Source organism: Scyliorhinus torazame, chromosome 4, assembly GCF_047496885.1.
Source record: "Scyliorhinus torazame isolate Kashiwa2021f chromosome 4, sScyTor2.1, whole genome shotgun sequence".
Lineage (NCBI taxonomy): Eukaryota > Metazoa > Chordata > Chondrichthyes > Carcharhiniformes > Scyliorhinidae > Scyliorhinus > Scyliorhinus torazame.
Window position 1 is genome coordinate 124,803,493 of NC_092710.1, and position 13,973 is coordinate 124,817,465.

Below are 13,973 nucleotides of genomic sequence, written 5' to 3' on the forward strand. Positions count from 1 at the left end.
GCCATTTAATGCTGGGAGCAGTGTTAAGTAGCTGGAAGCAAAGCCTCTATCCCTCTTTGAGGAGGAAGTCCCACCTCCAAGCGATGCAGGCCAATTGGATTGCCATCAGCTCTGTAGTCCAACAGCTCCACTTGGAGTGTTGGTCATTGCTGGGACTGCAGGCCAAGGAGCTAAAGTAAGTCCAAGGTCTGGTGTCTAGCCATCCCCAGGTTGTCGGGGGGGGGTTCTTGGGGGAGGGTTTGGGGGCAGGGGTGGGTGGGGTGTGCTGGGTTCGAGTGCAGAGGGGAATGGTAATGGTAAAGTGAAATAATGCGTGGGGGTGCTCTGGAGGGCCCAGGGAGCCTGTAAAGGTGGACCCCACTTCGCCTGACCCTAACTTCAAAACCAAAGCTGCCAAGTCTCCAAACTGACATGGGCCTGGCCCTGTCTGGGGGGTAAAATTACCTATGGCAATTGAATGAGGCCCTTAAGTAACTACTGTTGGCTCTTCCATCCTCCATTCAATTATATGGGGGCAGATATGAATGGGTAAGGGGTGAGCATAGTGCTTGCTGGACCTTTTACGCCCTCCCATCTTCAAACTCACATGCAGGGAAGCGCATTATCCAGCCTCTGGTCTGATTCCCTGGGGTTGAGTTGGGAGGAGTCCTGTCTCCTTGCATTCACACTAAAGGGGATATTGGAATGGCCATTTCTCCGAGCATCAACATTCTCCTCTTGCAAGCAATGCACAAGGGCTTCCTAAAATATTTATATGAATGTAAACTCTTGAGAATTACACTAAAATAAACACAAATAAAATAAATGTTAAAAAGACTGGGATTGTTACAATATTTTGTTTCGAAGTGATGTACATTTATTCTATTTTCCAGATTCAATGGAAGACTTGGTTCAGATCTTTATGTCCATGTAAGGTTTGCAGAGTTGTGTGATTTCTCAGTTGGCGAAACTCAATTTTCTAAAAATGCCTGCCCACGGTCAGGTTTTCGGTTGGAGATGGGGGTGAGGGTGGAGTTGAAACAGGATCAGGGTGGGTGACCGCGGAATGAGTTTGGTGGCTGCCAGGTTCAAATGTGGTTTGGGAGAAAGGCTTGCCTCTGTGCTTTGGCACTTTGTTTAAATAAAAAAGATTCCTTCAGCCCTCACCCTTCACCCTGCCACACATACCCCATCCATGCCATTCCACCCTTATACCCATTTCTGCCACCCCCCCCATGGTTCTTCATAACCCCAATGTCAATCTAGGCTCCTCTACCCATCCCCATGGTCCCTAATACCCTCTATGCCAACTCTGTGTAAACATATCGCACCTCATACCTCCACACAATACCATATGCCCTACCCCATTGATGTAACCTCACCTAGTATCCTTTGTCACTTTTTGAGCAGCTTTAACAGTATTGGCACTTCCTGGATAACTTGTCCATTCCTTGACAGTTTGACACTTCCTGGACAACTTGACAGTTCCAATGAGTTTGTGCGTAAAAATGCATAACCATATTTAATTCTAATAATCTTAAAGGGTGCCTAAACTCTCCTAAAGAGTGCCTGGCCTCTCCCAAAGATGTCTTGGGACCCTATCCATGGGGGTACCTTGCTTCTCCTAATCTATCCAAAGAATCCACCAAAGTCAGACCGGCTATTATCTGGTCTGCCCTGCAAACTCCAGGATTCACCCGCTCGATTCCAAAACACACTTCAGTGGCGTCAGCTGGTAACTTAAATAGAAAGTTTGCTTCAATGAAGTATGCATGCACGAAGCCTGGCCTGACTCCAGAACACCTTCCACGAAGATGGGAAATGCAGAGATCAGAGGCGGGACTTAGAAATTTAGTCCATTACTGGAGTTTTCGCTGTAACAGAAAACCTCTCCATATTGGCGCAAATTCAGGCCTAGGTGACAGGCTGGAGTGCATATGGGGTGTAGAGGACTCAACAGAGCTTTAATAGTCGTATCCTGTAGGATTTTTCATTCCCTTGTGGTGAAAAGATTAGCTGTAGAACCAACTTTCTGTGCCAAATTGTATAATTGTATAATTCTGACCTTAATTGTATAATATTATGTAACATCATACTGTAATATATCACATATCACAAGCATACTGAATGTTCTGCATGCTTCACCGTATTCCAGGAGTGATAGGGTTTTGTAGCACAAACATATAATCTGTACCCTTGTCTTTCATGTTGTAGTGTTTTGTCTTTTATAATGCAGTTTAGATAGGGCTCTGTGGAGGATCCTGCCAGAGATCTGAAGCCATTTCTGCTCTAGTGTGAGATCTGGACTCGGGTTATGTGGTGGGTTTGCCCTAATTAGATGTTTCTTTGCTAGAGTCATCATTTTTACTCTTTTTGTCTTCTGGTTATGAAACTGAAGAACCAGATGGGGAAGAAGCATTTATGGGGCTATGAAGAGATGCTTGCATTGATTGATTTGTAAACTGCACTATTGTACGATTGTCAGAGAAAGTAGTGAACCAAAAGCTTATTTACTGCAAACAAAGCAACCAGTATGGCCACAAGACAACATCTCTGAATTTCCGTGGGCTCAGCGGTGCTCTCCAGATTATAAATTGTCCAGAGGTGCACTGGAGGAAGTGGGAAATTATCTACAAGGTCTCAATGTGGCAGGACACAAGACAGGACACAAATTTGAGTTGGACTCTGCATGGGCCGAACATCTGTCCCCTTGATCCATGAAACCGAGGACAAGGGACATCCCAAGCAGAGTATGGCGATACTTTAATATTTCTTGCCCAAGTGGCCGGCCTTGGATGACTATTTGTGTGGAGTTTGCACTTTCAGGCAGCACGGTGGCACAGTGATTAGCGTTGCTGCCTCACGGCGCTGAGGTCCCACGTTTGATCCCGGCCCTGGGTCACTGTCCGTGTGGAGTTTGCACACTCGCTCCGTGTTTGCGTGGGTTTTGCCCCCACAACCCAACGATGTGCAGGGTAGGTGGATTGGCCATGCTAAATTGGCCCTTAATTGGAAAAAATTAATTGGGTAGTTTAAATGTTTAAAAAAAGAGTTGCCACTTTCTCCCCGTGTGTGCGTGGGTTTCTCCGGGTGCTCTGGATTCCTCCCACAGTCCAAAGAAGTGCAGGTTAGGTGGACTGGCCATGATAAAATTGCCCTTTCGGGTCCAGAGATGTGCAGGTTGGGCGGGATTATAGGGATAGTGCAGTGGAGTGGGCCTATCTAGAGTACTCTTTCCAAGGGTCAGTGCAGACTCTATGGGCCGAATGGCTTCCTTCTACACTGTAGGAATTCTATAACTTCATGCTTCACTACATTGTATGGCATCTGCCACTTTCTCGCCCACTCATACAATCCAACTATATTCATCTGCTGCCGCTTTACATCCTCCCCACTGCTTACCTTCCCATCTAACTTTATATTGCCAGCAACTGGCATACATTGCACAAAGTTTCCTCTCTTTTAAGTCATTAATGAATTGTGGCCACGATTCAGCCAACTTGTTGTGTCTGCCATGGAGCCGGGCATGCCGGTTGAATCCCCGGAGAGGCCCAAATCGAGTTTCCTGCAGGGGGTCCTCAAGCCCTCCTGCACTGCACCTCATAAGGGAAGGGCACCCCCAGGCCCGATCACCGGCGTGGGATAGATGCCACCTTGGCAGTGCCAGCCTGGCACCTCACGAGAGGCCTCTCACCAGATTTCCTGGCCGAGTCGCCTCCCGAGTGGGGCATGATGCAGCCGTTAGATCACGCGCACAGCGTGGGTGAATCCGGGTCCGGATCTCACCCAAAAAGCTGGTGGTAAACACCTGGCCAAACCCGCCCAAAATGACACTTAGAAATCTTTTGCCTAAATCGAGTCCGGTCAGTAATTGAGGCCCAAGTATGGATCCTTGTGATACCCTGCTGGCTCCAGCCTGTGAACCTTAAAATGTTTTTTTTTTCTCCTCCTCTCTCTTTTATCAATGCTGATATATTACCCACAGTATAAGGAGTCAGTTTCGCTCACTTGGTTCATAATGCAGAGTGAGGCCAACAGCTTGGGTTTTCTGTACCGGCTGAGGTTATTCATGAAGGCCTCGCCTTCTCAACCTTCCCCTTGCCTGAGGTGTGGTGATCGTCAGGTTAAATCACCACCAGTCAGCTCTCCCCCTCAAAGGGGAAAGAAGCCTATGGTCATCTGGGGCTTTGGTACAAGGAGCTCTGGGTTGAATCTTTCAGCTCTTCCAGCCGGTGGGATCTTTCGCTTCTGCTGATGGTGACCTCGCCATGGCGGGTTACCCGTTGGTGCAACCGGCAAACTATAAAAAACGCCATTGACATCGGTGGGACCAGAAGATTCCAGCACCAGCCAATGGCAAGCGACGTCCAGTGCCAGAAAACACACCACAGGGGAGTGGGAAAATCCTGCCCCAATTTTGTGTAACAATGTTCTTTGTGCCAACGTGTCGAATGCTTTTGAAAATCCAAATACACCACATGGGCTCTTCCTTATTCATCTTACCTGTTACATCCTCGAAAAAACACTACCAGATCTGTCAAACATGATTTCCCTTCCATAAATTTGTGTTGTCTCTACTTAATTATATTGTGATTTTCTAAGCTCCCCCTTGTTCTTTACGATTTTAGTTTAGACGGGCAGCATGGTCGGCGCAGGCTTGGAGGGCCGAAGGGCCTGTTCCTGTGCTGTACTTTTCTTTGTTCTGTGTTCCAAGCACTACATCACTAATAGTAAATTTTAGCATTTTGTCTGATAATTTTCAGAGAACTAGCCTATAAATCCCTGTTTTCTCTCTTCCTCCTTCCTTAAATATTGGGGTTGTGTCCATTATTTTTCAATCCTTGAGACCTTTTCGAGAATCTATGGAATTCTGAAAAATCAGAACCCTGCAGTTATTTCTTTTAAAACTCTAGGATGCAGGCCATTGGGTCCATGGTGTTTGCCACCATTTAATCCTGTTAATCTATTCAGTCCTATTTCTTTACTTTTACTAAATTCTTTCCTCATTCTCGCTGGAGCCTTAATTCCCCTTCATTTCTGGAGATATTTTATGTCTTCCACCATAAAGACAGATACAAAGCATTTAGTTAATGTCTCAGTCATTTCCTTATCCCACATTGTAATTTCTGTCTTTCATGGGCTTACGATTACTCCCTTTAATCGCTTCCTATTTACATACCTGAAAAAATATTTGCAACCTGTTTTAAATTTCGGCAGGGTAGTACAGTGGCAGCATAGTAGCACATGGTTAGCACAGTTGTTTGAGGCGTGGGCTTGAGCAGGGTGCTCTTTCCAAGGGCTGGTGCAGACTCAATGAGCCGAATGGCCTCCTTCTGTACTGTAAAGTCTATGATTCTCTGATTCTAATTCTATGATTCTCTTGGTAGCCTCACTCACATGTTCCCTTTTCTCTTTCCTTATCAATTCCTTGTTCCTCCTTTCCTGAATTCTAAACCTCTCGACCATTATCCAACCCTTTGAGACTGTGACTGGGTCAACAGTGGAGGTGGCTGGACACCTACGAGACTGAAGTTCAGCAAAGCACAGAGCCAAGGATGTTTGGATGCTTTGTGAGTATGGTTAGCAAATCATCGCTGAACATTATTTGCAAGCATATTACAAAGGATTGTGTAAACACTGCTGTGGTTGTATTCTTTCTTAATTCACTACCAAAAGTCCTTGCTGAATTTGGACATGTCTAAGGTGTGCTGGCTAATGTAACATAAATATTAATGTCTCTGATGGATTGTTTGTTGAGTTCTTTCTCACTAGTCACGGCGCACACAAGTTAACTTCAATTAATCCTATCTGTTTGAGCAAGCTATGTAATATGAGGATGGAAATTACAGCTTTGGCAAGATGTAAAAGAGGTAGCAGCAGATTTCCCAGCCATTACACGTTGACCCCATTAATGTCCAAAGATGTTAGATGGATTGGCCATGGTAAATTGCCCCTTAGTGTCTAAACGGTTAGGTGGGGTTACTGGGTTACGATGATAGGTTGGAGATGTGGGCTTAAGTAGGATGCTCTTTCCAAGGGCCGGTGCAGACTTGATGGGCCAAATGGCCTCCTTCTGCACTGTAGGGATTCTATGGAAAGTTGGGAATGTTGTATAAGTAGGGCCTGATCTGCTAATGCCTGTTTCATGGCACCAAGAAAGTTAAAATTTCCACCTCATTTGGCACAGTCTGGTCAATATTTGCTTCTCAATTCAAAACTTACATAGTACAGGAAGGCTTTGATATTCACGGTTTAGTGCTGTCATTGTACCAAACATGATGGGTATTTGGTGAACAAGGCTTGGCATGAACCAATGAGTAAAGCCATTCCATTCAGTTATACGCATACTGTATTCAAAATCTGCAAATGGTCGAATTACTAATAGTATTATCAGAAAGATGGGTCATTGTGAAAGTCTATGCCAAAGTGCTGCAAAGGGGACTATTGGAGGAGATTGAGGGATGTGAAATTAGGGTAAGGTGGCTAATTGGATTGAAAAGAAAGACAACAGAGTAGGGGTTGTCAGAGTGATAGGTGTGTGGGGTGATCCACAGAGTTTTGTTCTTGCCACTGTTTCTGTTCACTCTGTGTTGAAGCATGACAGTGTGGAACACGATTGATGGCAATATTCCCTCTCATTATTTTTATTAGGAGAGATTTATTTAAGCGCATGGCCCCTTTAAAATTTTCGTGTTGCCACGCATAACCGACCTACTTGTACATGGCCTGAATGGGAACGTTTGGGTTGCTAGACAGCCCCGTGGCCACACAACTCACAGAGAACATTGCTCAATGGAGCAGCTGAGCATTTCTTGTCCTTTGTTTACATAGGTTTTATGTCACCCTAGTGTATGAGTCAGGGTGCAATTCAAAGCTATTCAACTACTGGGAACAAAAACATTCCATTTTGAAGACTCACTTCCTCACTAATCTTTAACCTGTTCTAAGTACGAAAGTGGAAGGGCACTGCAGGGAATATTCTGTTTGTTATTCTCCTCGCATGTTCCTACCAGACTGCTGAGACTCCGATAATCTGTCCCTGCCTGCCCATTATCACATCCTCCAGTTTGTCACCATCCATCCCATTGACCTTTGGCCTATTCATCACCCATACTACTCCCAGTACAGACTCCACCGGCATCCTCATCAGCCCTCAAATCATTCCTATACAATGCTGCTCCTTGCCAGTACTTCTCGGTCTACTCTTACGTGCTGCTGGACTTGGCCTCCACTGATTGACATTCTTCCGAGTGGCTTTTGTTACTACACAGCCTCTTCAGCCTCGGGCCTGTTATCAGCCACATAAAAAGCCTAACAAGAATAAAACCAGGCACAAGGCCCAGTTTTGGCCGAGGCATTGGATTTGGTTACAACATAGGCACACCAGGAGCAATCAACCCTGCATAGTCCTCCACATTAACAGCTGGAAACATGCAAAAATTGTGACACCAGTCCCACAGACTGGCCAAGCAGCACCCTGATATAGTCACATTCAGCAAAATGCCTTACAACCAATGGTCCAGATTCCTCCATTGCCATCCCTGGATATTTCCTGTCCCACCAGCAAGACAGACACACTCGAGGTGGCATACGGCATAGTAGTATACAGTTGGGAGGGAGTGATCCTGTGTGTCCTCAACATCGACTCTGGACCTTGTGAAGTCTCATAGCATCAAGTCATCGTGAACAAGAAAACCTTCTGCTGATGAGCACCAACTGTCCTCTCTGAACTGATGAATCACTATCCCTCCATGTTGAGTACTACTTAGAAGACGCACTGAGGGTAGCAATGGCATAGAATATATTCTAGGTGGAGAACGTTAATGTCCATCACCGAGAGTGTGTCAGTAGCACCACTACTGACTAAGCAGGCTGAGTCCTGAAGGATATTTCTGCCAGACTAGGCCCGTGACAAGTGGTGAGAGAACCAAAACGATGGGGTGGGGGGTAATGTATTTGACCTCAGTCTCACCAATCTACCTGTCACAAATGGCCATGTGACAGTGTTACTAGAAATGATGACCACACAGCCGTTGTGGAGACTTAGTTTCATCTTTACACTGAAGTAACCCTGCATCCTGTTGTGTGGCACTACCAGCATACTAAATGACAATCTACAAATCTGTGTCCAGTTTGAGATGCTGGGTATGCTCAGAATCTATCTGATATTTGTAACCTGATATCCCTCACTCTATCATCTGTCAAGCCAGGAAAAGAGACTTGGTGGAAGATCAAGCCAGGAGCAGCCTGCAGGCCTACCTAAAAATGAGGTACCAGCCTGGTGAAATGGCATCTCAGGACAACACGTTTGCAAAACAGGACAGGCAGAACTAAGCGATCCCACAACCAACTGATCAGATCAAAAACTCCACATTTCTCTTACATCCAGCAGTGAATGGTGGTGGAAATGAAACAAATAACAGGAGCAGAAGGCTCGACATACAAACCCACCCTCAATGATGGGTGAGCCCAGCACGTCAGTGCAAAAGACAAAGCTGAAGCATTTGCAAACATCTTTAGCCGGAAGTGCCGAGTGGATGATCCATCATGCATTTCTCCTGAGGTGCCCACCCATTATGGCTGACAGTCTTCTGGCAATTTGTTTCACTTCATGTGGTATGATAAAAGGGCTGATCATGTCAGATGCAGGACTATGGGCCCTGAGAGCATTGAAGACCTGTGGTCCTGAACTATCTGGACATGTTCATGTTAATATGGGAAGTTGCCAACAGTCACATATGCCACATTTCCTGTGGTTGGTGCTAGCATTGGTATTGAGGGTAGAGATGGGTCTTCCAGAGTGCGTTAACTGCTGGAATTAGGTAGGAGCAGAACTGATGGGGTGTGAAAGCTTGTGGAAGTGGAGGCAGGTTCAATTAGGGCATTCAAGAGGGTGTTAGGTAATTATTTGAATAGAAACAATGTGAAAGGGTATGGGGAAAAGACAGGGGAATGGCACTCTGCTAATTTGGAAAGTCGGTGCAGACAAAATGGGCCAAATGGCCTACTTTTGCACCATAACAAGTCTGTGATTGATTCTGTGATTGGATGACAAGTAAAAATGCAAATATCTGGGGCGGGATTCTCCCATCCCGCGGCAGAGTGTCCACGCCATTGTAAACGCCGTCACGTTTTACAATGGCATGTACGGGCCGCTGCCAGGAGTAATACTGGCCCCTACAGGGGGCCGCACCAGCTGCCGATCCCAGCGTGAACTGGGTGCCGTGGGATCTGCGACTGCGCAGTGACGCCTTGCCAACGCGCGCATGCACAGTGGCCTCTTTCAACGCACCGGCCCCGACGCAACATGGCGCAGGAGTACAGGGGCCGGCGCGTAGGAAAAGAGGCCGGGGGCCAGAGAGGTCGACCCGCTGATCGGTGGGCCCTGATCGCGGGCCAGGCCACATCGGAGGGCCCCCCACAGGCCGCCACCCAGCCCTTGCACGCAGAGTTCCCGCTGGCTGCGAGCAGGTGTGGACGCCGCCAGCGGGACTCAGCGTTTTAACTGCGGCCGCTCGGCCCATTCTGGGTTGAGAATCGGCGGACTGGCTGCGTAGAGCGGCCCGCGACTGGCACCGCGCCAAACACGCCGGCGCCAATGGCGCCGATTCTCCGCTTTGCGGAGAATCGCATGCCGGCGTCAGGATGGCGTGGCCCGGTCGCGGGGATTCTTCGGTCCACCGTCGGGCTGAGAGAATCCCGCCCCCGATGATAGTAGGTATGGTAATAAAAACGAGTTAAGTCAGCAGACATTGGGAGTGGTGTTTAAGAAATAGCGAGAAGCTGAATATGTTGCGTTTTTATAAAAACACAAAGGCAGCAATTACTCATAAGGGATTAGGTAAACATGTTATGAGTTCATTTATTGAGACTAGGCATATGTGAACAGATATCTACGGATATAAAGTTGGAAGATATCAACGCTGCAGAGTTGTGTGTGTGTGCTCTGCTGAAAGAAAAAGTGAAACTAAAACTGGATCACGTGACACAATTCCATTCTTGTGATGTCATGCTGCAATACCTTAAAGGCAAATTACAACAGGGTGCGGCCCTTTATGTGGGGAATCACTGCTAACCTTAGCAGAGAGGGAGTGGAGATGAAGGTTGTTAGCATGATCTCTAGGTGAGGAAAGCATGCCATCTTAAACCGGGGGAATGGAAAAATATTAAATTGGAGGAAGAGTAGAATGCTCGGTTCAATTGAATGGGCAAAGGGGGAAATTTTCCAGTACGATCTGAGTGTCAAAAGAGAGAATCTATCGCAAAGGATGGAAATGCAATGATATGCATAAGCAGTTATGTATACAATGATAGACAAGACCTCCGACCAGCAAGTGACAGAAGAGAACAACCACGTGACACTGCTATCTCAGGGAGTTGATAGAGAGTCTTCTTGGTGGATAGTCATAGTTTGTAGTCGCTCATAATTAATTTATTATAGTTAGTAGTTTTTGATGATATTCTCATAATTATCTTTACCATGCAATTATTAAATAATAAAACTTTAACAAGTCTAAGAACTAGGCCTTCTTTCGTGTATTTATTCCAACCGGCCAAGCACGAGAACAAAACATGGTACCAGGATTGAAGATCTAACAAGAAAACAAGATTTTCTGAAGATCTGAACAGCTAAAGATAACTGCAGAATTACTGGCAACTCACACTCAATGTACTGCTAGTCTTCGAAGTCCAGGATGGAAGGTCTGAAGGCACCACACTAGCTTCGAGTCACTGGTACAGTAGATGAGAATTGGCATATTTTTAAACAACAATTCACATTCTAAGTTGCAGCCTTTGGTCTGCAGGCACAGTAGCAGGTCCACAAGCAATAGAAATATTTCAAACATTGTTTGCTATAGTGAGGCGGATAGCAAAAACGTCAATGACTTTGTAAAGCAATTTGATCAGCATTGAACACCGAAGAAAAATGAGACGTTCGAGCGCTATATTTTCCGCATGCGTACCCAGCAGGCAGGTGAATCGTTTGATAGGTTTTTTTTAACCAATTTGTGATTAAAGGCGCGGTCATGTACTTTTTCTAAATATGTTGGGGATTTGTAGCGACAAGTTACAGGAGAGGCTGTTAAGGGAAAATTATCTTCAGCTCAATGATGCTATTAAGATCTGCCGTGCCAGCGAGCTAACTGCGCAGCAGATTAGCACTCTAAATCTAAAGAATTTTGGCGTGAAGCTCAGGGAGGCAGTTGACGCCATTAATGGTGTGACGCACCCAAAGGCAAAACATGGTCCCAGCAGCAATGGTCATTTTATGCGAGTAAACAAAACCTCTATTTTATGTAAGCGATGCGGCAACAAGAATTTGCAACGACAATGTCCAGCATTTGGTAAAATCTGTTTCAGAGGCAAAAATCATTTTACCAAACAATATTTTTCTTCAAAAAAATTTGAAATTCCAAATTCTGTCAGCGTGATTGATGAAATAAATGTTGAAGACACTTTTCTCATAGACATGAGGCTGGATTCTCTGTTTTTGCGATTATGTCCCCATACCATCGCAAAAACTGGCCACATATTCCTAGCCCTGCAGGGGGCTAGCAGGGACCTGGGGCGAAATTCTCCGTAATCGGCGCGATGTCCGCCGACCGACGCCAAAAACAGCGCAAATCAGTCCGGCATCGCGCCGCCCCAAAGGTGCGGAATCGTCCGCATCTTGAGCAGCCGAGCCCTAACCTTGAGGGGCTAGGCCCGCGCCGGACTGATTTCCGCCCCGCCAGCTGGCGGGAAAGGCCTTTGGTGCCCCGCCAGCTGGCGCGGAAATGACATTGCCAGGCGGCGCATGCGCGGGAGCGTCAGCGGCCGCTCACGGCATCCCCGCGCATGCGGAGTGGAGGGGGTCTCTTCCGCCTCTGCCATGGTGGAGACCGTGGTGATGGCGGAAGGAAAAGAGTGCCCCCATGGCACAGGCCCGCCCGCGGATCGGTGGGCCCTGATCGCGGGCCAGGCCACCTTGGGGGCACCCCCCGGGGCCAGATCGCCCCACACCCCCCCCAGGACCCCGGAGCCCGCCCGCGCCGCCTAGTCCCACCGGTAAGAGAGGTGGTTTAATCCACGCCGGCGGGACAGGCATTCTAGCAGCGGGACTTCGGCCCATCCGGGCCGGAGAATCGCCAGGGGGGGGCCCGCCAACCGGCGCGCGCGATTCCCGCCCCCGCCGAATCTCCGGTGCCGGAGAATCCGGCAACCAGCGGGGGCGGGATTCACGCCAGCCCCCGGCGATTCTCCGACCCGGCGGGGGGTCGGAGAATCTCGCCCCTGGTGTAAAACTAGCAGCTTTTGCTGCAGATACGGGCCCCCTCAATTCCGGGTCGGAGGCCGTACATGCGCACGGTGGCGGCCTCCAGCAGCCACGCCATGCTCCATGGCGGACTCAGACCGTGGAGCTTGACATTAAAAATAGACCCCCCAATCGGCCGCCCGCCTGACCCTGACGGCCCGCCCGGACATTCCCTGGCCGTGTAAAAGGCCCCGCCTGCCCTCCGGTTTTGGACTGAGTCCGCAGCCACCACGCTAGTATCTGACCGGCATGACCATATTAGATCCACGGAGTCGGGACTTCGGCCGGTCAGAGGCGGAGAATAGCAGGGTGGGCCACCAGCAATGGCTGCAGGTAGGTCCCGAGTTCATGTGCCAAAATGGATTCTCTGCCCCAGCGCCAGCCGCGATTTTGGCGTCAGGGTGCGGAGAAACCAGCCCATGATATTTAGTGAAGATACGCATTGTGACAGGACGCAAGTTAAACAGGCGTCAAAGCAAATTTGCAGTAACAGCAATATAGATGTAAGTCTTCAAATAGATAACTGGACAGTTCCTTTCATGATAAATGGAACATTCATAAATGTCAAACTTGACACGGGAGCGAGAGACAATTTAATCAGTTTATCCGATTTACAAGAAATAAAGATTAAGCCACACGTTTTGAATACCACAACATTATTGACAGATCATAATGGAAATAAAATTACAACACTGGGAGTCTGTGAACTAGAGGTCCATGTAAAGAACAAAGTGCACTCAATAAAATTCTCAATCATAGACACTGAGCGTGAATCTTTATTGGGAGTGGAAGCATGTGAAGCACTCGAGTTAGTGAAAGTGTCTGCACTGCAGACTATAATATAACTACTCAACTGACATCAATGGATGCAATCCTGAAAGAATTTCCTGAAATTTTTCACGGATTCAGAGTGTTACCATTCACCTATCGTATACAGTTAAAAGACAATGCACCACCAGTTATACACGCACCACGATGTACACCAGCTCCACTGAAGAAACGACTCAAGAATGAGCTGGAGAGAATGATGAAATTTGGAGTAATAAGACGCATCGAAGAACCAACAGACGTGGTGAACTCCATGGTTTGTGTGAAGAAACGTAACAATGACCTACGTATCTATTTGGATCAGAAGGATCTCAATTTAAACATTAAAAGAGAGCACTATCCTATTCCGAAGAGAGAAGAAGTCACATTGAGATGTCAGGAGTGACATGTTTCAGCAAACTAGATGCATCACAGTGTGTTTGGCAACTCAAGTTAGACGAGGAGAGCACAAAGTTGTGCACCTTCAATACTCCATTTGGGCGATACTGCTTTCTCAGAATGCCATTTGATATTATTTCAGCATCTGAAATTTTCCATTGGGCAATGGAACAAGTCGTAGAAGGCGTCAGACTATACGTTGACGACATTATTGCACGAGGCTCAACAACTAAAGAGCACAACAAAAGGCTTGTCAAAGTGCTGAGAAGCATTAAAAAAAAATGGATTGAAACTGAATAAAGCCAAATGTCAGTTTGGTGTCGAGAAAATCACATTCTTAGGAGACACACTTTCGGCTAAAGGTATACAACCCGACCAAGAAAAGATCAAGACCATTTTAAATATGCCACGTCCTACTGATAAAAAAGGAGTCCTCAGGGTTCTTGGCATGATGAATTTTGTAGGAAAGTTTATTCCTCATCTTTCAGTAAAA